The following is a 22,056-nucleotide window of genomic DNA, read 5'->3' on the forward strand; positions in this document are numbered from 1 at the left end:
GTTACAAGTTCAAAAAGCAGCAACAGGCTGCAGAGTCTATGAACGTGCTTTGAACTTAATATAAAATGTTCTGGGAACACGACCCCTCCTTACTCTAGAAGACAAAGGAGCAAGGCCATCTGCAAAGACTTGAAGTCTGAAACAGTTAAGAAAATCTGATGCCTTCCGGTACAGCTAGTTTTTTCACTTCCACTAATTACCACTGAGCAGGATAAAGATTTAACAATGGATACCCAACCTTTTCATCTCCAAAGTGCATTCTTCAGAAGGGAAGAGATTAAACCCCATAGTTGCCTTCCTTTGCACATAGATCATATCAACCTATCTTTAGGTTAAAAAAACTTCAAACTAGAACTCACCCTGTCTACAATAATTACATTTTTGATGCTAATGACACACTGTTCAAACTTGTGTTTGTTGGAACAGTTCTTACAGAACAAAATCTGTCCAACTGCTTTGCCTTGCTTCCCAGATTCGAATCCTCACTTTATCTAATACACTCATTTTCTATCACTGAGATTTTATTTTCAGTTAACAGAGCTAATATGGAGGTCACTTGCGTAATTGTTAGAGGGGTTAACTACATTTTATGTTAGGAAAAATACCCTCATTATGGCATTTGATGTTAATAAAATGTAGGACTATTTATGGGCTGCCACTAGAGCCTTGCTTCTCCAAGACAGCATAATAACAGTATGCTAGGTATACTACAATTTGAATTACAAACTAAGAATAAAATGGTCATATGAAGAATAGGAAATATTAACTTTATGAAGTGCATTTCCACTGTTTACTACCACAATAGTAAAATTGTGAATATCACTTGTAATAACAAATTAACAACTAATTTGTTAGAACTTTGCATGTATGCTTTGTAAAACTTAACAGTAGGACTAATGTGTCTAAATTATAAAGCAATATCCAATTTGATAATTCCTATGAAAGTTTTACATTGTAGAACTTTCAGCTTATTTCAGAAAAAAAAAAAAAAAGATTGTATGACAGAAAGGTGCCATAGAGCTGAGCTTTATCCCAGTTATTAAAATTGGCTATATGACTTTGGGCTAACCCTGACTTCCTCATCTGTAAAATTAAAGATAAGGAAGAATAGGGAAGGATTGCTCTGAGTTCTGAAGTTCTAAGATCTGTGCCTGAGTTAGTTATTTGAAAATCTGATGGGCCTTATGTTAAAAATCTGTTCAAAATGAAATTATCTAGAAAGAAGACATCTTTAAAACCTGCTCTAAATAAGGGTAATTTTAAACCAACTCAATTTACAGAAATCATATACATACTAGCAAAATCTATATAATGCATGAAACAAACTTTTCTAATATTTACTGTAATATTATTACTATAGATATATAGATTGTGATATAGAACAGTCACAGAGATTGAGAGTCAATAATCATGTATTAAAATGCCAATTGGTGTTATAAATCAAGATAAATATGACCAAGGATTCCATCCTGCAGAGGAGAGATAGGGCAGAATACATGCAAGAGCTCATGAAAAATACTGACTCCTTGAAAAAGAAAGGAAGTAGAACCTGACCTCTACAAAAGCTTAGAAAAGTATAGCATCACTCCCTGGTGGCACAAGGGGTTAGGTCACAGCACTGCAAACTAACTGCAGCTGCTTCAGTGCCAGTTCATCCCCTGCACCGAGGTGATCCACATGGCACGGCAGACCTCTCCTGACCCACCTGCTGCTCCCCTCAGCAGTGTACTTCGTCCATCTGCCTGTTCTGCTCTCCACTCTATCTTTGGTGAGTCCCTTCACTGCCCCTGCACTCTGGCCTGTTCTGTATGCATAAATAAATAAATCTTTCTGTTCTGTATCCATAAATAAATAATCTTTTAGGGGGAAAAAAGAAAAGCATAGCAACAAAATTAGGGATATATTACACTAATAGTAGCATACTATTATTATTTAAGGATTCATTGCTTAACCTGAAAATTACTGACTTTATTCTTCCTCTCCTGCCCACAATTTCTCTAGTCTACCTTTGCAACCATCCTTAAGTCACCATGATCCAAGCCATTGTTTTTCACCAAGGAAATGCCATTTGGATTCCTATGCAGGCTTGCATAAAGAGGGTGCTCTCCTTATGCCAATTAGAGTAATGAACAAAATACATTCTGGTTGCACACAAAAAAGAATTGGCTTTATAAATTGCATGGAAAATAAAAACATGCCATATAGGAATAAATTGGCAATAAATGTCCTCAAGAAAAAAAATTATATTCAGAAGAAATATGTATTGTATAGACCCAGAGAGTTCATTCATCACTCCTGAACTCTCACTTATTGGAAACTGACATTTACTATTTTCTGATCTGCCAGCATCAGATTGTCGACTTATGAGCTATTCACTAGGAGTGCAGCATATTTCACAACCTGAGGGATTTGGTGTTCTAGAGCTTGAATTGGTAGAAAAACCTTCTTTATAGTCATCTAAAATCCAGTTCCTCTTAGATTTGTCGCCTACACTGATTTTGTAGAGCTCTCCCTCTTCTATAATAAACTGTGTTGTGATTAAGACTGAAAACTAGAAAGCCTAAGCGTATAAATAGAAATCATAGATCTGTATTCCCTAGGTATGTGCCTCCAGGAAAGTCATTTAACCTCCCTGAGTCTAAGCACACATCTAAAATGTACAAAGAGGAAGCTATGTGGTGTTCTGAGGATGAAAATACTTAACTCAGTCCCCAGGACAAAGAAATGCATACTTAAGTAGTATCTGTATAGTGACATTGTCCATGTGATACCTCCTCTGTCCCCTCCATGGCATGACTCTGATCCCTGGTGTAATCACACTCCAGTTTGTTAGCAGCTGTAACTGAAAGCTGGACCCCAAACAATGTTAGGTCAGCGTAATACAGACGAGTCCAGATGGCCATAGCTATTTAGGGCTCTAGGGGAGCAAGTGGAGGGAATTCCTAGGCATGGAGCTGAGTGAAGAGAGGGCTGGAGTCTGCAAACCCTTTGCACGGCTAACAGCGATCCTGAGCACAGCCCACAGGTAATCAAGGTAATCAGAAGTAGCAGCACATGTAGAGTGCCCAGCTCTGAGGTCCCAAGAAGGGGTAGCTGTGGAAGTGGGCTTACAGGTCCGGCAGTCATAGGTGTTCAAGTGACCTTACCCACGATAAAGGAGTTAGTAAGACCTGGGTACAGAAGAGGGGAAACTTATTAATATCATCCAGTCATTTATTAACTTTATTATGTGCCAGAAAATTTTAATTAAATCCTAAAAGTATAAAAACCTGTAATGTTTCTGACCATAATAACATCAAAAAAAATGGTTTCATACCTTCTATTCCATAAAGTTGGAACTGATTTGCCAATTTCATAGATTCTCTAGAGCTGCTATCCAATAGATGGTCACAAACCACATCTCATGATTTAAATTTACATTAAATTGATAATGAACACTTAGGTCATGAATCACACTAGACATGGTTTAAGTATTAAAAAGCTACCTGTGTTGGCCACAGTATTACTCAGCAAAGATAGAGATTTCTGTTATTACAGGAAGTTCCACTGGAAAGAACTGCTCAAAAGTGATGGTCTCTTGAAGTTCTGACCTGGATGGGTAGCCCATTAATATATGAACAGCATGGAAATGTTTAGCAATCACTTAGTGAACAGTGGTTTAAAATAAGTGTTTAAAAAACATGCAGCAAAGGGACCCAACTATAAGTATTCCCCCTTCTTTCTCTGTAACCTGTCACCTTATTCACACACAGCATATGAACAAAGATAGAAAAGGAAAATTCACAGGACACAACCTATGATATGATAAACTTTCAAGAAACAAGAACAGATGGAAAATGATGAACTCCCTGGTGTCTTGAAAGAACAGTGCTTTTCTTTTGTGAAGTGTATTTTGATGACTTCTGATTATGAATACTAATACTATCTTATATTTATATAAAAAGAAAGAAAAAGAAGGAATGTTTTTTAAAAGTAGAATCAAGAGAAATTTAATGATTTTCTGCCAAAAAACATGGAAATCATGCAGTGACCTATAACTGCCATTTCAAAGAACTCAGCCATTTTTTGACATAGATTTTTCTCTTTGAGGGTATTTCTGAAATTTATGATTTAAGATGTTTGATAGCACAGTTTAAAAATTATATTTTAGTTAAAGAGAGTCAAGTTCTCTTTAAAACTGCTTTCATAAGTGAGAGCTGGGAAAAACCTTAAGGGACTATTTTCCAGTGCTTTTCCAACTATTTTTAGACATGATTCTTTGTTCAAATAAAATCTTTTCTAGAATCTGGCAGAGGGAGAGAGAGAGTGAGCACAGGTGCACTCCGTACACATGCACACACACACACACAGAGCTGCTGTGTGTTTGAAGATGGGGGTGGGATGTGAATAACGCTAAATCACCTTTCCTACCTCTTTCAATCACTATGGGTTAACTCTAAATGACTCCAGGGACTTGGATTGTGAAACTCTGATTTCATCCAACCTCAGTTTGAGATTTGAAGACAGTGAGATTCAAAAGGTTTAGGTAACTTGTGCCAGACCACAGTTGTGTAGAGAACAGGGGATTCAAAATCAGGTTACCTCCAGAGGTCCATCAAGGACTAGCTATAGTCTAACTTAAAACAAAAAATAGTAATAAAATCCTCATATATGATTTTAACAAGGCAAGTCCAATGCCTACAGGGCCCATATTCCCAGAGATAAAGCTGGGACTCCAATCTAATGCAATTGGGTCGCCAGAATATGCTGCTTCCTAAATACAAATTGGCCCAAGGAATGAAAGCAACTTTGGAGATTTATGAAGCTAAATCATACGGGAATGCATGTCATTAAAGCTCATGTGGCAATGCATGTCATTAAACAACAGCTAAATGATGAATTTGCTTAACAATTTTGCTTAACAAATACAGCAATTATAAAGACTGATTAAAACATTTTTATTAAATTCTCTGCCCAGTCACTCCTGCAAAGACAGCTTGATACAATGCAAGGAACATAGCTTTAAAAGGACTAACAAGAGTCCTCCTTCTGATAGTTTCTTTATAAAATAAGGTACTATCTGCTTCTAAGGCAATTATGTCTGCATATCTATTATATACAAGAGGTCCTCAAAATTGTTTTGCTGTAATGTTAATGAGAAAAAAAAATTCCCAGTGGGAGACACTGGATGTGTGAAACTGAGACATTCTCCCCATGTGTGCCTACGTTTTCACTGGGAACCCCAGTTTCCACCTACATTCCAAATTGGTATAAAGAGTTTCATAGGTGTGCCTCAACTGCCTGGTCAGAAAGTGTGTGGGAGTGTGTAATGTGCCTTTTGAGGACCCCCCTTGTCTCCTGGGCTGCTAGGATAGGCTCTGTGCCCCTATGATCCTGAACTAGAATACACAGGTTAGAAGATGAGTGAAAAAATGAATACAAATGATTGTTTAATATTAGAAGGGTATTTATTGAAAAGTTGGTTGACAATTTTGTGACTAGAGCTGTATCATAGAAACCTAACTCTTGTTCACCAACATCAATGAACTTATGATAAAGTTGATTTCATTATACATTATTTTGCTAAAAGTCACAGTTTACAAGCTACTATAGACAATGTTAAATGAGGACTTAGCATGCACATATACAAACACCCCATAAACACACCACACATACATGCTCCACATATGTCACATACACACTACATAAATGACATTCACATATCACACATCACATAACACACTACACGTACTCAACAGACACACACGCACACAAATGCTCCATAAAAGCCTTTTTTCTTCTTCATAGTATTTTTTATCACTGAAGTTGTCAATACAACAAATTAAAATTTAGAGAAAACACTTATGTAAGGATTTTTAATATTATCTTTGCTAGACACTAGTTTATATCCACAAGGAAGTCACTTAAAATTGTTCTCATATGGCCCTCCCAAGTGGCGCAGTGGGTTAAAGCACTGCACTAAGAAGCTTAAGCCACTTCCGCATGAGTTCGATCCCCACCTGCCCTGGAGGTGACCACATGGCGTGACAGACCTCTCCTGACCCGCCCGCTGCTCCCCTCAGCAGTGTACTTCGTCGATCTGCCTGTTCTGCTCCCCACTCTGTCTCTGGTAAATCCTCTCACCCTCCGCATCTCTGGCCTGTACCCCAGTTCTGTATTAATAAATAAATAAATCTTTTAAAAAAATTGTTCTCATATGATCCAATAGTGATAAAAATAGCAGAAATGTAACAACTTCCACAATGCCTCACTGTTATCTATTCACTATATAGAAAAATCACAACTGTGTGTTTATTTCAAACTTAAAAATACCTTATCAGCTTCCAAAGTCAACATATGTACAACTTTGGCCACTTCTTTTTTTTTTTATTACAAAAGTTTATTTTTACATCATTTTGTACATTTTTTTTTCCATCTCAATTGTAATCCCCGCGGGTTTCCCATCACCAAATCACCCGTGTGCCATCACCATAATCCCGTGCATTTCTCTCCCCCCACCCCGTTTTTGATCCCATTCCCCACTCCACCCCCACATAATGTCTCTGGTCTATGGTTGTTCATAATTTTTGTTATTTTCTCGCCTGGTCCATTATACTCCTGCTATGAGTGAAACCATCCGGTATTTTTCTTTCTCTTTCTGGCTTATCTCACTAAGCATGATCTTTTCCAGCTCCATCCACAACTTTGGCCACTTCTATCCATACTTGGAATGCACCAATTATTTTACAGTTAAACTTATTCCTGCAGATCAGCTGAGTGCTCCATTCCCATCTAAGGTAATTACTGCTGAGTTAAAATATAGTACAAATCCAGAGGGATTTGTTCTATGTTTAGTCATTCAGAGAATAAAAAAAAGAAATGACTATAATTGACTATATTTCAGTAGATGGCAAAAGTGTGTTTTAATAATAGAACATTGTAAATAATAAATGATAATATAGACCTATGAGTTTCAAAGAGCTTTATAAATGTTTAATGCTTATCAATTCATTTTAGAACGATCAGCCTTCCTCTCTTTAAAAATTTTTCCGGGTGGCTTTAAAGATACATTTTATTTTTTGTGTGTGTGTGTCTTTTATTGAGATAATACTGCCTCATAACATAGGTTTCAGGTGTACATCATTGCAATAACATCTGTAATAGTGTTTTTATATGCAATAAAAAGGAGAAATTTCCATAGGATTTTCTCAAAGTCACATGAACCAATATTCTCCAGGTTACCAGATTTATGTACAAATCACAGAATGACATTTTTTGAAGAGGAGAAACCTTTGAAGACAGCAGGACTTGTTAGCTTTTTGTTTGTTTTTGTTTTTTTGTTTGTTTGTTTTTTAAATATCTGGAAGGCATCAAGTAATAAATGAAGAGCAATGGTATATTTTGAGGAAAAAAATCACATTAATAGTTAAAAATCATCGTGGTTAGGAAAGAATCTCAGGAATCTGCTTGTCATATCTTTTATTTATTCCTTTCATTTTAGGACTAAATCCAAGACTAGGGTGGGGAAGGAATGCAAGAGGGAAATATTTCTGTATCCTATGTCCTCTATCCTTATAGAACTTATATGTTTAAAGTTCAAAATCTTAAGAATGCGGTTTCATTATATTACTTGTCTCCCTATAGAGAGGAGCATTATTTGAAGAACCAATTTTTTATCATCAGATGGGATGAGACAAAACAACTATATGAGAAATGCCGACCATATTAAAAGTTCAATCCACTGTGAGTCTTTTCTCTTTCATGTTCTTTTTTACTACTAATAAAATATTTACACGAATTACACATACACTGGAAAAAAACAAGTTTTCTTAAAAAGGATTTAGAGTCCTCCCTGGTGGCACATCAGGTTAAGGTACAGCATTGTGAAGCTATCTGCAGCCACTGCAGCATTAGTTCAATCCCTGGCCAGGGAGATGACCCACATGGAGCAGCAGACCTCTCCTGTCTCGCCCACTGTTCCCCTCAGCAGTGTACTTTGTCAGTCTGCCTGTTCTGCTCTTCGCTCTGTCTGTGGTGAATCCTCTCTCTTACACATTCCCTGCCTCCCCACCCTTGCTTTATCTAACTTAGTGTTTATCTGTGCATTTCCTCTTCAGACTGTCCCCCAACAACCCCCCATCCAACCCCTTTCTCCAAATTTGATACAATGTGCTGCATGTCATCACACTAAATTCTGTTTTAATTCTAGTGTGGCACAAAGCAAAGAGTCCCTTTTTTTTTTTTATCATTTTCTTTTCTTGCTTTTGTACTCTTGTCCAATATCATTCTCAATTAACTCAAAACTAACGGGTTTGGATAATGTTCTGGATAACACCCTTTTTTCAGAGGACATCACCAGCTACCAGAAAGAAAAATCAAGGAAGAGAATTAGAGGAAGAAAAGAACACTCAGGTGGAAGGAACATGGCCCCACCAAAACTGTCCCACCACTTACTTGAAAAGTAATAGAATAGAAAATGTTCCAAGATCTAAAAACCAAATATTTCACAATAAGCAACCAAACTACAGACCATAATTAGTGACAATTTTACTTTTTTCTTAAATTATTTTTAAAATAACTAGTTTTATTTTAAAATTATTTATTTAAATTAAACCAAAATTTAATTTAATTTAAACATTGAATTTAGTAAATTCAATATTTCAGAAATCTCTTGGCTGGGTAGATCCACAGATAAGTGTTTGGTTACTACTTCAGGGCTTTATTACCCTAAATCCTCCACACCAATCAAGCATATATTTAAACATAACTACATAAAGATAAAAAGTTGTTAAAGAAATGTATCTAATTTCTAAAATTTTGAAGGTACCTAATTAGGTATGTGTACTGAATACCAAATTTTCAAATTCTCATTAAGTTTTTTATAGTGCTGATATAATTTCCACAATAATATCTGATATCTACAAAGGCAAACACCAAGAAAGGTTCATATCACATCCCAATTACAAGTCACATTCCTACTATATTTAGTTACCCACTTCAAACCTGTCACAGGAAGTCACAGACATTTTTTCCCTGAGTAGCAAGATACACATATATATCTAGGTGTGTTTTCACATTAACAAAAAACAAAGTGCTTGAAATAAAAAAAAAAAAATTCAAACACAATACATAATATATTCTTACTTTCTCTCAAGACTAGTTTATTTCAATATATATGGGAATTTATCATGCAGCTGGTAAAAGTTTACTATTATTTAACTTGGTCTGAACACCACTTGTAAACACATTTTAGCTCCCAGAATAAGTTCCTTAATACCAAAACTGATTAATTAGTCAGACATCATAAATCAGTTTTCTAAAACACACACAAAAAGGCTTTCTATGAAGAAAAGATGAAGTGTGAACATTACAAAAGAAGTCCACTGTCTTTTAAAGCTTTATTTTGTGGTTAGGAAGGGACCTCAGCAGAGTTCCAATTACAACTCTTACCTGTATAAATCATCTTTTCTGCAGCGCCTGCTCCTTTAGGAGTGACAGTCGTTGAAGTCTAGCATCCCCAAAGTGATCCTCAGCATTTTTACATTTAATAGGAGCTAAAATACAAGTTTTGACTCAACTACCAAACACTAAACAACACATTCCAAAGTGAAACACAAAAAACAGGGTTCCAAAAAGGGTTAAATAATTCTTAACAACCATTTACCCAGGTGGAAGTTAAAAATAGGCAGCGATTACTGAAGATGAAGGTTTTTGGAGAAAGTTGCCAGCATGTTGTGGACTGACCTTTCTCCCCAAAGATCTATGGGGGTGTTTATTACTCACCACATCCCTCAGGCAAAGAGCTTCAAAGGACCACCCAGGGAGTTTGAAGTCCTCCTTACCTTCTCAGTTTCAGAAGTAATATTTCCCTTGGACTAGATCTTAGCCAGGCAAGAGAGTACAGACTGTTTTAGATTCAGGTTGGGAATCACAGCAGGAAAGAAGGTGCTGTCGCACAAAGAAAGAGAGTAACCTTCTGAAAGACTCCGAAGTGCCAACTAAAAATTGCTTTTGTGCAAGTCAAGGGAATGGCGTGAGACGCATGACTATCATGAGAAGTCTCCAAAAGGCATCAACTAGCAGCACTTACAAAGAAGCACTGGTTTTTAGATACACACCAAATCAGAAGGTTTAAACCAGTAGATCACCAGTCACACTTGTCAAATAAGAACTTTCTTATCTTTCACCTCTTCTCTTCTATCAGCTCTAACCCTGGAGCATCAAGAAGCCTTCCTTGTAAGATGTGGAAGGAGACACACTTTATTAGAAAGAAAGAGAAACCCACCAATACTCCCAGATCCTATGGGTTTTGAGCCAGCACCCTCAAGCTGGGAAAGGGAAGGCATGTAACTTCAGAGCAATACTGTAATTCTGATTATGGCATGGTGTGGACATTATCAATTACTACGATTGATTAGAAGCAATCAGAGAACTGCTTGATTATAATGAGTGATCAGGAAAGTCATGGGGCATGCTTAAATTTTCACTTGCAAAGTGATGCAACCATTTTATTCATTATCCCTTTCTTACTGCTTCCTGCCCTCCATTTCAGACACAAGCCCATTTTTTTCTTCACACTGCAGTTTAATCAACAGCAGCAGTAACAACCCACATTATTGAGTGTTCAACTTGTCCAAATTCTCTGTTTTCTACACATTTCTCATTTTATCCTCATGCAGTCTTATTATTATCATTTCCATCTATGGCTGCACCATTAATAGGAAGAGGATCTTTGTAGCCTGACTCCAGGGCTGTTATCTTTCTCCATTAGAATTTATGAACTGTCTCTCTCAGTTCAAAGTAGAAAAGATATCAATCAGCCTTGCTTTCTTTAATAATACATATGTGGGTCTCCCCCCTTTCCTGAGAAAATGGAAACATTCCACTGCAAGAGAATTAGAAGAAAAGTAAACACAACTATTTTTTGTAATTGAAAAATCTGCTGACCTATACACTCACTCCAAGCTCCTGGATGATGTCATTATATCAACAATCACAAAGTTTCCTCAACCTCCTCATAAAATGGTAACAATCACAATAATAATATCTGAAATGTGCAATGCTTGACCTTTAAAACTGCACTTTCATATTTTAATCTAATTGTACTTTCATACAATTAATACTTTATTTTAATGAGGAAAAAGGATTAAAATTTTATAAAAATCATATGTTTAACATCAAAAATAAGGCATGACAAAGCCAGGGCTAACAGGAACATGTATCAAAGAGAAGTTGGAATATTATCGACTTTTAAAACCCTGTACATTCAACATTTATATTAACCATTCTTGATCTTTATGCTTCAACTTTGTTAGTAACTAAAATACCTTATGAACCCCATTACATACACTAAGTCACTCCATTCTGATGAGAGAATTCATGGCAAGTAGTGGCATGATTTTCAGATGTAGAAACAAGGGTCTCAAGAGGCAAATGAGCTGACTCAGTCAACAGAATACAAGAATGTGAGAGGATTTTTACAAACCTAGATTGAATATATGTTTTCCTATAGGAAGGCATGCCTTTTCTTCCCAGAGAAAATAAGATTTTTAGAATCTTCCCAATATATTTCACAGTAACTAGTTATCTGATTGCCCCTTTCTGAGAAAGCAAATGCTCAAGCAAATGATTGGTTCTACCAATTAAATTCCAGGTTTTTATTTTTATATTTTAATTCCAAAAATTAAAGCACTCTTTCCTATTTATGTTTCAATTCTACATCAGCAAGACTTGCTAACATCCCCTAGCCAACCGTTGTATTTTCGTGCTCTCCAGAGGTTCTCAGACTCCAGCATTCCTCAGTATCATCTGGAAACCTTACGAAAACACAGACGGCTGGGCCAGAGTTTCTAATGCAGTCAGAAATTCCCAGGTGTGCAGATGCTGCTGGTCTCTGGACTTGGACATCTCTCCTCAAGGTCCCCACGGGCCCCCACATGTTCCCTTTAAAGATCCTCACAGAAGCTTTCAGCCAAAATCTGAAGGCAAATGGTTTTCTTTTGCCTGGCTCACATTGAAGGCTTTTAGCTGGAGTAAAAAGAAATGGATATTATGACTCATTGTTTTTTTCCAAAGTTTTCCAATCATAAAATTAAAAACAGAGGACTAGATTGAACACACATGAAAGAAGCTAGAGGAATACTGGCTCACTTTTGAGAGTTAATAGTACAGTTTCTGGAGTTAGGACAAAAGATAAAATGATGATTCAGGTAAACTGACCACATTAAAACCTGGCACCATCCACGGAGACTGCCAGCAAGATAGAAGGTCAAATGAAGCTGCTTCTGTTCTTTCAGTTTTCTTAATCTGTCCATAGCAAATTATTCCATGAAGTTCTCCCAATTTATTATTCATCTATAATGCTTCAATATAACTAACTTAGAAGTCTCTAGTTAACTTCTAACACACACAAAACAAATGTCAATAAATACTGTTGGACATCTGTTGAAAATTCGAAGGGAAAAGCTGGCAAAGGAATTTCCTTCAAGTTCCTTTATTCTCGTAGCTATCATCTCTTTACAACTCTCAGTGGAGGTTTTAGTTCCATTTCTCATATCTTTGTTGAAAAATAAAGTAATTAAGTAGTCTATTAATCAGAAGTGGGATTAGAATTTTAAATAGCACTATTAACATGAAATAATAAAAAGTAATTGACAACAAATGTTATCTTCACATGTTAATAAAATAAATGTTATAGGGTGTTATCAGAAGTTATTACAAGATAGAACATATCTGCTTAGAAAACAAGCCATTAGTTCTGCCAATAATATATCACTAAATTGCCAGAACTACTGACCTTGGATTCTGATCACCACTGTCCATTAAACTTCAAAATATGTGCCAGCCAGTGAGTTACTAAGTAATAAGCTTATGCCTTCCAAATGTAGTTTTTCTGTCCCAGTCCAAAGAACAAAGAAAATGGAAGAATAACAGTCAAGGCACTGACTACACTGATTTTGAAATAAGTGGTTCTGCATAAGTAAGAGTCACCAAAACTACTTCCTTAGAGATAAAAGTTGCCTAAGTAACTTAGATGTCCACTCTGCTAAGAACTCCATGGCACTGAGCTGGGTTTCAAACCCACTAGTCATTTCCTTTACTTAATTGCTAACTGCTCTTCCTGGCTGCAGCTTGGGGCCTGTGTTTTATGTAGTAACCCAGCAAATAGTTATTATACTATATTTTATCAAGGAGAACAAAACAGTGAACTTTACATTTCCATGGATTTCAAAAGTCAACGCTATTTTATCAGAAACTCTGACTTTATGGGAGCAGGCTAAAACTATTGAATGTGGCTGGACAATTGTGCAGGACTTTAAGACAAAATGATTTTACAAAGGAGATGTAAATGAAATGTCCTTAAGAATGTGAGGAAAGTGCTTGATCCACTTCTGCATGCTGAACACCCAGTACAGAGCCTGGCACACAGTAAAACTCAGAAGACTTTGACAAAAGGGGATCATTGGTGCTCTCTGCAGGTTAATCCAGTCTGTTCAGTGATTTTGGCAATACTAAGTTTTTATCAGTCTGTTTCACACTTTCCTGCAGATCTACGTAGGACTATGTTAGTCATTTCTCTTGCCCCAAGTACATGAAGTATGTCTAGAATGATCCATCTTAACACAGCCTGGGTTGATGAGAATTATGTGAAAAAAAACTAACAATAAGATTAGTACTGTGCAAGAAATTGTTTTAAGTGGTCAGTAAACTCTTACTCATTTTAACTTAAACTTAACAATCTCAGTTGTGTAATTCATTGAACCACCACTAGTTTCAAACAACTCTGTTATTCTTGGACTGTAAAGTATTGCAGTATCCTGAACATCAATAACCTATACATTAATAAACCTCCCTAAAATTCAAACTGATAGTAAGTATATGAACTTGCTCTTATAGAATTACTATGCTCCAATACAGCAGTCTGTTTATTTCTTTAGCAAATGTGGTTAGGGATTTTATTCATTTAGTTATATGTCGGAGTCAGATGCCATAAGTATCAAATCATTCTGGTGGGTTGAGTCAGAATTAAGAAATGAAATCTCCACGGGGGTGGGGAGGAGCCTTAAAAATGTACACTGATGTCTTGATGATTCATTAAGGGAATCATTTTCTCTTAATCAAAGAGAGTCCTGTTGTTGCATCCAAATGGGGCTGGGGAGTCCAAAGAGTTAAATGGATAGTGTGATAAGAATGCCAAAGAAAAGGCTATCTCCATCAATACTAGAAAAATACTACAGCATGTAAGACACCATAGTATAAAAATGTTTGCGGCCCTCCCTGGTGGCGCAGTGGGTTAAAGCACTGCACTGAGAAGCTAAAGCCACTTCCGCATGAGTTCGATCCCCGCCTGCCCCGGAGGTGACCACATGGCGCAGCAGACCTCTTCTGACCAGCCTGCTGCTCCCCTCGGCAGTGTACTTCGTCGATCTGCCTGTTCTGCTTCCTACTCTGTCTCTGGTGAAGCCTCTCACCGCCCATGAGTTCTCTGGCCTGTACCCCAATTCTGTATGTACAAATAAATAAATCTTAAAAAAAAAAAATGTTTGCAACATGGGACCTGTAACCAGAAACCCTGAGTTTAAGTCCTGGGCCTACCACTTTTAGTCTATGTGAGTTCAAGTAAGTTACTTGACTTCTCAGTGACTCAATATCTTATGTCTGAATAAGCTGTTGTGAAAATTAAGTAAGTTAACACATGGAAAGTAAGTTAATATTGGGCCATGTCATAGGCACTCAATATATGCAAGCTATTAGGGTTTCCACTAGCCTTTCTATATGGATGAGACTCTAATTCTAGGAATGAGGCAAAGGTTATTGCTATGACTGCTTAGGATTCATGAATCAAGGACTATGAAAATAAAATCATAGTCATCAAAGAAAAACCCTTCTCTAAACATGCAAATATCTATGTACTCACATATGTCTACTCTCCTAAAGTCCTAGAGAAGACATGAGTGAATTATCATCATAACGTTTACAAAATTTATGATCTGAAGAAAGTATAGTAAATGTGTACTAAGCTCAAGTTCTATAATAATTTTTGTAGACATTCCACATATCCATCTGAGTCGCATTAGCAGTCATATTCCTGGTACTTAGCTAATTAGGAATGTAAAACCTTAGTCTGTATTTTAAAAACCACTGCATTTGAATTATGGAGAGATTCTGCCAAACTCTTTATTCAGCTACAGTTACCTCAAAGTGGTCTTACTTTACTATTTATAATTTTAATGAAATTTCTTAGTCCTTTGCCTTGCATAGTTTTAACATTACACCAACTTGTATTTGCTTCAAATGCCACACATGACTTCATTTAGGATTTACTGTGATTTATGTGTTTATTGTTTTACTAACACTTTGCCTCTTTTCATTTCTAACCTCTACATATCATGTTGATCTTTGTCAGCACATCAAGACCAATCTTTGACTATGTATATTTTAAACTCTGAATTTTACTGAACATATTAAAATTTAATACTCAAGGTTCTAATGAAAATGATTGCATTGGCTAAACAAATGTAACATACCAAATTTTTGGAAGATTAATTGATCCATTCATCCTTTTAGATAGAAATAGAAATGTACTTTGATTTCCAAAAAAAAAAAAAACACACAGGAAAAAGATCATGGCATACAGAGGGCCATTACCCTTTCCAACTTCACAGGTTACTATAAAGACAAATCAGAATTTAAAAAAAAAAAACTCAGTTATTTAAAAGGAAACAGTGTTATTAAACAAAGTTAGTATTATTAGACCCATCACCTAAATATGTCCTTAAAAAAAATTCCACCACTTGGGAACCAGATGACTCAAAATAGGCTGAGTAAATTCCCAGGATGCCAAAGCAGCTGGCTTGTTTCCTTCTGGTAACATGCCTTTCTCGGCCCTGAAAATGGTAAAAGCAGCATTAGCAGCCATGAGGCACATATCTGCTTGTTTTCTTGCAGCACGTCACTCAGATGACAACTAAAAGCTGGCAGTATCATTGAGGTCTCTTTAACAGGCTTTTTTTTTTTTAAGATTTATTTATTTGTACAGAACTGGGGTACAGGCAGAGATGTGGAGGGTGAGGGGATTCACCAGACAGAGTGGGGAGCAGAACAGACAGATCAACAAAGTACCCTTCTGAGGGAAGCATCAGGTGGGTCAGGAGAGGTCTGCCGCGCCATGTGGATCTCCTCCAGGGCAGGTGGGGATCGAACTCATGCAGAAGTGGCTTAAGCTTCTTCTTGCTGTGCTTTAACCCGCTGCGCCACCAGGGAGGGCCAACAACAGGCTTGGTTTTTACAACGGAGCTGGTCTTATTGGGTATGTTGGCTTGAGGTTGGTTTGTTTGTTTTTAAGGATTTATTTATTTATGCATACCGAGCTGGGTACAGGCCAGAGGTGTAGAGGCAGTGAGAGGATTCACCAGAGACAAGAGTGGGGAGCAAGAAAAGGCAGATCGACACAGTACACTGCTGAGGAAGGCAGTGGGCAAGACAGAAGAGGTCTGCTGCACCATGTGGGTCACCTTCAAGGCAGGGGATCCATCTCTTGCTGAAGCAGCTGTGGCTAGCTTCATAGTGCTGTGCTTTAACTGGTTGTGCCACCAGGGAGGGCCAGGTTTTTGTTGTTGTTGTTGTTTTTTAATGGTTTATTTATTTATGCATATAGGACTGAGGTACAGGCCAGAGGTGCAGGGGTGGTGAGAGGATTCACCAGAGACAGTATGGGAGCAGAACAGGCAAAGTACACTGCTGAGAGGAGCAGCTGGTGAGACAGGAGAGGTCTGCAGCGCCATGTGGGTCACCTCCCGGAGCGGGGGTGGAACACACACTGAAATCGCTATGGCCAGCTTGCAGTGCTATGTCTTATCTGTTGTGCCATCGGGGAGGCCCTGTTTTATTTTTTTAACAAATAAACCAATACTAAAAATCTAGCTTCACCTCTTTTTCTAATTTTGCCTTGAATTTTCCTGCTCTAAGCCTTCTCTCCGTGTTAGTTAACACTTTTGTCTCTCTTATTCACTGCCTTCTCTCTCCTGAGTAATAGACTGTGCATTAAACTTGGACAAAATTATGATTCATATATAGTCTATGAGAAAGTATAATCTACTTTTATCCCCCAAAAGGTTTAGAGATTTCTAGGAAGTTGTCTTTAAGCTTCTTTTCCTCTCACCATTTTGGAGAATACTGAAGAAGTGCCTGGTTTTACAGCAACTGTGAAAAGCAGGCTGATACTAAGTCAGATAATGAGCAAAGAACCGTCAACATTAACTTACATGAAAGACTGAAAGTGCTATCAAGGGTAAAGCTTCATGATCCAATTTATACCCCACCTCCCTCCTGCACTTTTACTTTATGTAGATGAGAAGGGAAAATCCGCCCAGGTAAGGGCTATGAATGAATGATCTTTCATCTCAAAGTTTCCACTAATTTTTTTCTCTATCACGCATCTATCCTCTTGGTTACTCTGGAAAGCTCAGAGGCCTTTCACTTGCTTCTCCTCCCTCTCCCTTCACAGTCTCCAGCAACCATCCCTCATCATCATCACTGTATCCCAAGTCAGTGCCTTTCAGCCTTCATAAAGAGCACTTAGTCAGTCTCCCCATTTCATCTTCCACAACATGCCAGAACAATCTTTCTAAAACACAGCTACAAGCATGTCTTTCTCCTCATTAAAAATGTCAGTGAATTCCCACTGCCCACCACATTAATTATAAACTCCTCTCCCTGGCATTTAGTCCTCCAACGCAAGGCTCCATATTACTCTCAGTTCTTACTCTCCACTCTGACTGCTCCATAATCCAGCCACCCTGGGATATTTTTTCCTCCCTACATGCTCCTGGAACTCTGACAGCTATGATTTCTTTTTATACCATTTGATCTGTTTTGAACATCCCTTCCCGACCAGGATAAGCTATAGAAATTATATTCATTCCTCAAATACCACTTTTTGTAAGTACATTTTCTTCTTTCCCACAAATCAATATGACCATTTCTCTAACGCTCTGGCATTTCATTCCTTTCTCCATCAGAGTATTCTGGCTCCACATTGTTATGTTACATTTCTGTGTGTTTCCTGATTCCCTTATAAGGCTGTGAGCACTCAAGAAGAATTAAATATTTCTTATCTACCTAGATATATTAAGCAGTATTGCAAGCTCTGCAGAAACTGAGTGAACCTGTCCACTGAATGAAATATGAAAGACCTAAGGGCGTGCAAGTATGTGTCTTGCTGGAACAGAAAGCTCAAGGCTCCATAGAAATCACTGATCGGTGGGGAGCAGTGGAAACCTTTCAAAGGCCACAAGGGAGCTCTGTCTCAACTGCTTTGAAGCAAAATCTCTGTTCCTTCATCTTTATTGCAACTTTAATAACTGTGTTTGCTCCTTTACTTGAGTATTGTCTCTCTGTATCCCATATATGCACACGCAAGCCCAAGTCTGCATTCCAAGAGTACACATATGTATGTGTCTTGTCTCTTCCCCACTGTCTAGCAGGTGCCTATCATCTAGTAAATAGTCAACAAGTATATTTGAGTAATTGAATGAAATTTGCAAGTCTTTATACCCTGAGATTAAGTACACTTTTGTGTATAGTAATTAGTACAATATTTGAACATAAGGAGCATTACCTAGTAGCCTTCTTTCCTTTTCTTCCTTTCTTCTTTCTCTCCTCCCTCCATTTTTCCTGCCTTCCTTTCTCACATTCCTTTCCTTTTCTTTCTCTGAAAATTACTCATGTATTAATTCAAACATTTAACAAATGTACCAGGCTTCTTTCCAGATATTCATTCTGGAAAGAAGTGAACAAAGAGAAAAATCCCTGATAGTGAATAGTGAACAAAGAGAAAAATCCCTGCTTCATGGAGCTTATGTTACAGTGAGGGAATGAATGATTCACTTCAGGGAGTTTTTAAGAATGTAGTTATTAAGAAAAAAGGGTTGTGGCTTACAGATAGATAATTTGATGAAGGTTAGAAGAGCTTAGAGAGAGAGAGAAGTCAATTACAGTATTGCAGGAGTGAGTATAAAATTACCTGGGCAGTGACAGCATTAACAGATGGCAGACTCATTGGATCTGAGTGACCCTGGAGTAATGAAGGCGCAAAGTAGATGAAAGTTTCTAATATAGTAACTTTTCTGTGTTGCCCTTGATCAGAAAACTTGGGAGTGGAAGCTGCTGGATATGATGAGGAGAGAGAAAGGAAACCAGATGAAAATATTCAACGCACAAAGAATTGAGTGTAGTGAAAATGAAGCTCCCCCTTCTTTATCTATTAGAATCAATCAATACAACCACACTTAAATAACACAGAACATGATATTCTACATAGCTGCCAAACTCCCCTAGGAAACTGTTCCTTTACCATATAGCCTGATAATTAGCCTTCCTTTTTCATCAGTTCCTGAAATGAAGTAGGCTCATATGTTTTATCTGTGAATTGAATCTGCTGATAGTAAGAAATTTTATCTTCACCGCAAGAAAAAAAGTGCATTAGACATCAGAAAAACCTCAATTCCAATTCTTACCCTCTGGCCCTCTCCCTCCCCTACCAATTACCAGACAATGAACATACCGCTAGTCTGAATGGTAGATGTCTGTCCCCCCTCAACATCTAGTTGATCAAATCTACCATCTAACATGCTTTGAGAACACAAAGTTAAAAGCATACAAATTTCCTATCATCTAGCAAGCACAAAAAGTAGAGTATGGATGTTGCTGGTTACTATTATTTTCACCCCCTTGCCTTAAGGCTTTTCACCATCTCACTTTATCTTCTCATTTTGAACATTCCATCCAGGCAGCTGGCTAGAAGCTGTGTCTTCTGCTGGCCAGCTTTCCTAAAGCCTCACAGGCCACTAAGCTCCTGTCATCCACATGGTTGGCTGGTCAATCAATTCAAATCACCCAACTCAATTGACATCACCATTGTTTGCAAATCCCAATCTCACTGTCAGTACCTTATATTTGGAAATGCCTACGCCTCACAAAGTGTATCACTGAGTCTTTATGTATATACCACTTCATCATGAATTGTTCAAAGCAGAATCATAATCTAGCATTTAAAAATACTGCTGAAATAGGTTTTCACAGCAGTTAAAGAATACAGAAGCTGAGAGAATTACATACATGCATTATTTACTTCCCAAAAGTCACTAAGAAGACAGCAGACATATAGCAAGATTACTTATCACACTAAAGGAAGTGAGCTCAGATACATTTCCTTCCCTGCTCAGTGAGCAGCACGCTCTGCTTCGAGCACCGTGCTAGGCACTGTATAATTTCTCTCAGAAGCAAATTAATTCTGTCCAAAATCACACGCATTCCACATGAATGAGTAAAAGTGCGTTTGTAACTTTAACTTCTCTACACTCCACCATTCCCATCATGTTAAGGCCCTTTCCAATAGGAAGGAGGCAGGGTATAGAATCACCACATGTGTACAGCATGTATTTATATACATGTCATAAGGCAAGTGTCATGGGCTGCGTGTATTCTGCCTACAGACAACCAGAGCCCTAATCTTGAATGTGATGCTATTTGGAGGTGGAGCCTTTAGGGTAATTAGACTATGTTATGAGGGTGGAACCCCACTGGTGGGATTATTCTCCTTATAAGAAAAGGCCAAGCCAGAGTTTGTTCTCTGCCACATGAGAACACTGCAAGCAAGCAGTCTGCAAACTGTAAAAGCAACTTCTCACCTGATACAAATCTGCTGACACTTTGGCTCTTGACTTCCAGCCTCTAAAAATATGAGGAATAAATGTTTGTTGTTAATGGCACATAGTTTACAGAATTTTGCTATGGTAACTGAGCTGAACCAATGAATATATCAACTGTGCAAGACAGTAATGTGTCACAGTCCTCAAAGTACAGATTGGGGAAGGTTAAAAAGGAGAAGGAACAGCCACGGATGATGCGGGGGCTAGAATGCATCCCAGAGGAAGTCACCACAACCCTGTGGAATTTGCTGTGGTGACCAATGTGGCACACTGCCACACCACTCTAGAGCCTTGCCCTCATTTTCCAAACTGAGTCAGTCTGCCTGTGTCCCTGACAGCACCAACTCATGGCTCTGGTATCAGCCTTTTGGTGGGAGAGAGGTCCAGCTTCACTCCCTGCCAGGGAGATCCTGTTCTCAGCCTTAGGGTTCCAGGCAAGCTCACAATGGTGACATTTGCTGAGAAGTCACTTCAATAAAGGGCTTTCAGCCAGCATGATGGTAACATGCAGCATAAGTGAGGCTGCTGTGGAGCCAAGCCCCAGGAATGCTCTTGGGAATGACACACAGCCTCTCAGTGAAGGGGAGAATAAAGGAAATACACAGTGGGAGAGCTGTACATCGAGCAAAGGGTCCCACAGCTCCACCTCTGCGATGCTTCCTCCCAGAGAACTACCTGAAAGGCAGTAAACAAACTATTGGTTTAAAGATGCTTGTACAAAGAAGCCTAGAAAATCCTTCAATGGTTCTAAACTTTTTCTTAACCTCCAGTACTCCCACCCCACCCCCCAAAACAAGCAAATATGGGCGGGGGTGATTTTGCTCTCCTCTCCTATTCACTGTAAACTCATGCTTTTATTTTTACAATGGTTTCGGAATTATTCCGTCCAATAATCCACGTATTTTCTAAATACCAAACAGAAACAAAACCTGCAATTTAAAAATTGCTACTTGTATCACGAAAAGGGCCTCTATTCATTTCAGATCTCTGAGGGGAACCACACTATTCAGCTTATTACTAATATTGCACTGGTAGCCCTTGCGTCGAGATTTACCTAGAAAGATACTTGTGGTGAAATCTGAACACTCCCTTGGTGCTCCAGACCAGAAGGTTTTGCTCTGTGCATATTTTTACTTCCCTCATTCTGAGACTGGCACTTTTTTCTTCTTTAAAACAAGCCAGAAAACACCCGTGGCAAAATCAAAACAAAAAAACTGCGACATTTCCCAGGCAAGTCACCAGAATCCTAGAGCACGCATAGATGAACTAAAATTAATACATAAATCTATCTCCCTCAAACATACTGTCATTTGAGTTCTCTAACTGCTTTATGTTAATCAAATTGGTGTTTTAAAGCAATAGCTAA

The sequence above is a fragment of the Condylura cristata genome, unplaced genomic scaffold (genome assembly GCF_000260355.1).
Source record: "Condylura cristata isolate star-nosed mole 26May11 unplaced genomic scaffold, ConCri1.0 scaffold00030, whole genome shotgun sequence".
In the NCBI taxonomy this organism is placed as follows: domain Eukaryota; kingdom Metazoa; phylum Chordata; class Mammalia; order Eulipotyphla; family Talpidae; genus Condylura; species Condylura cristata.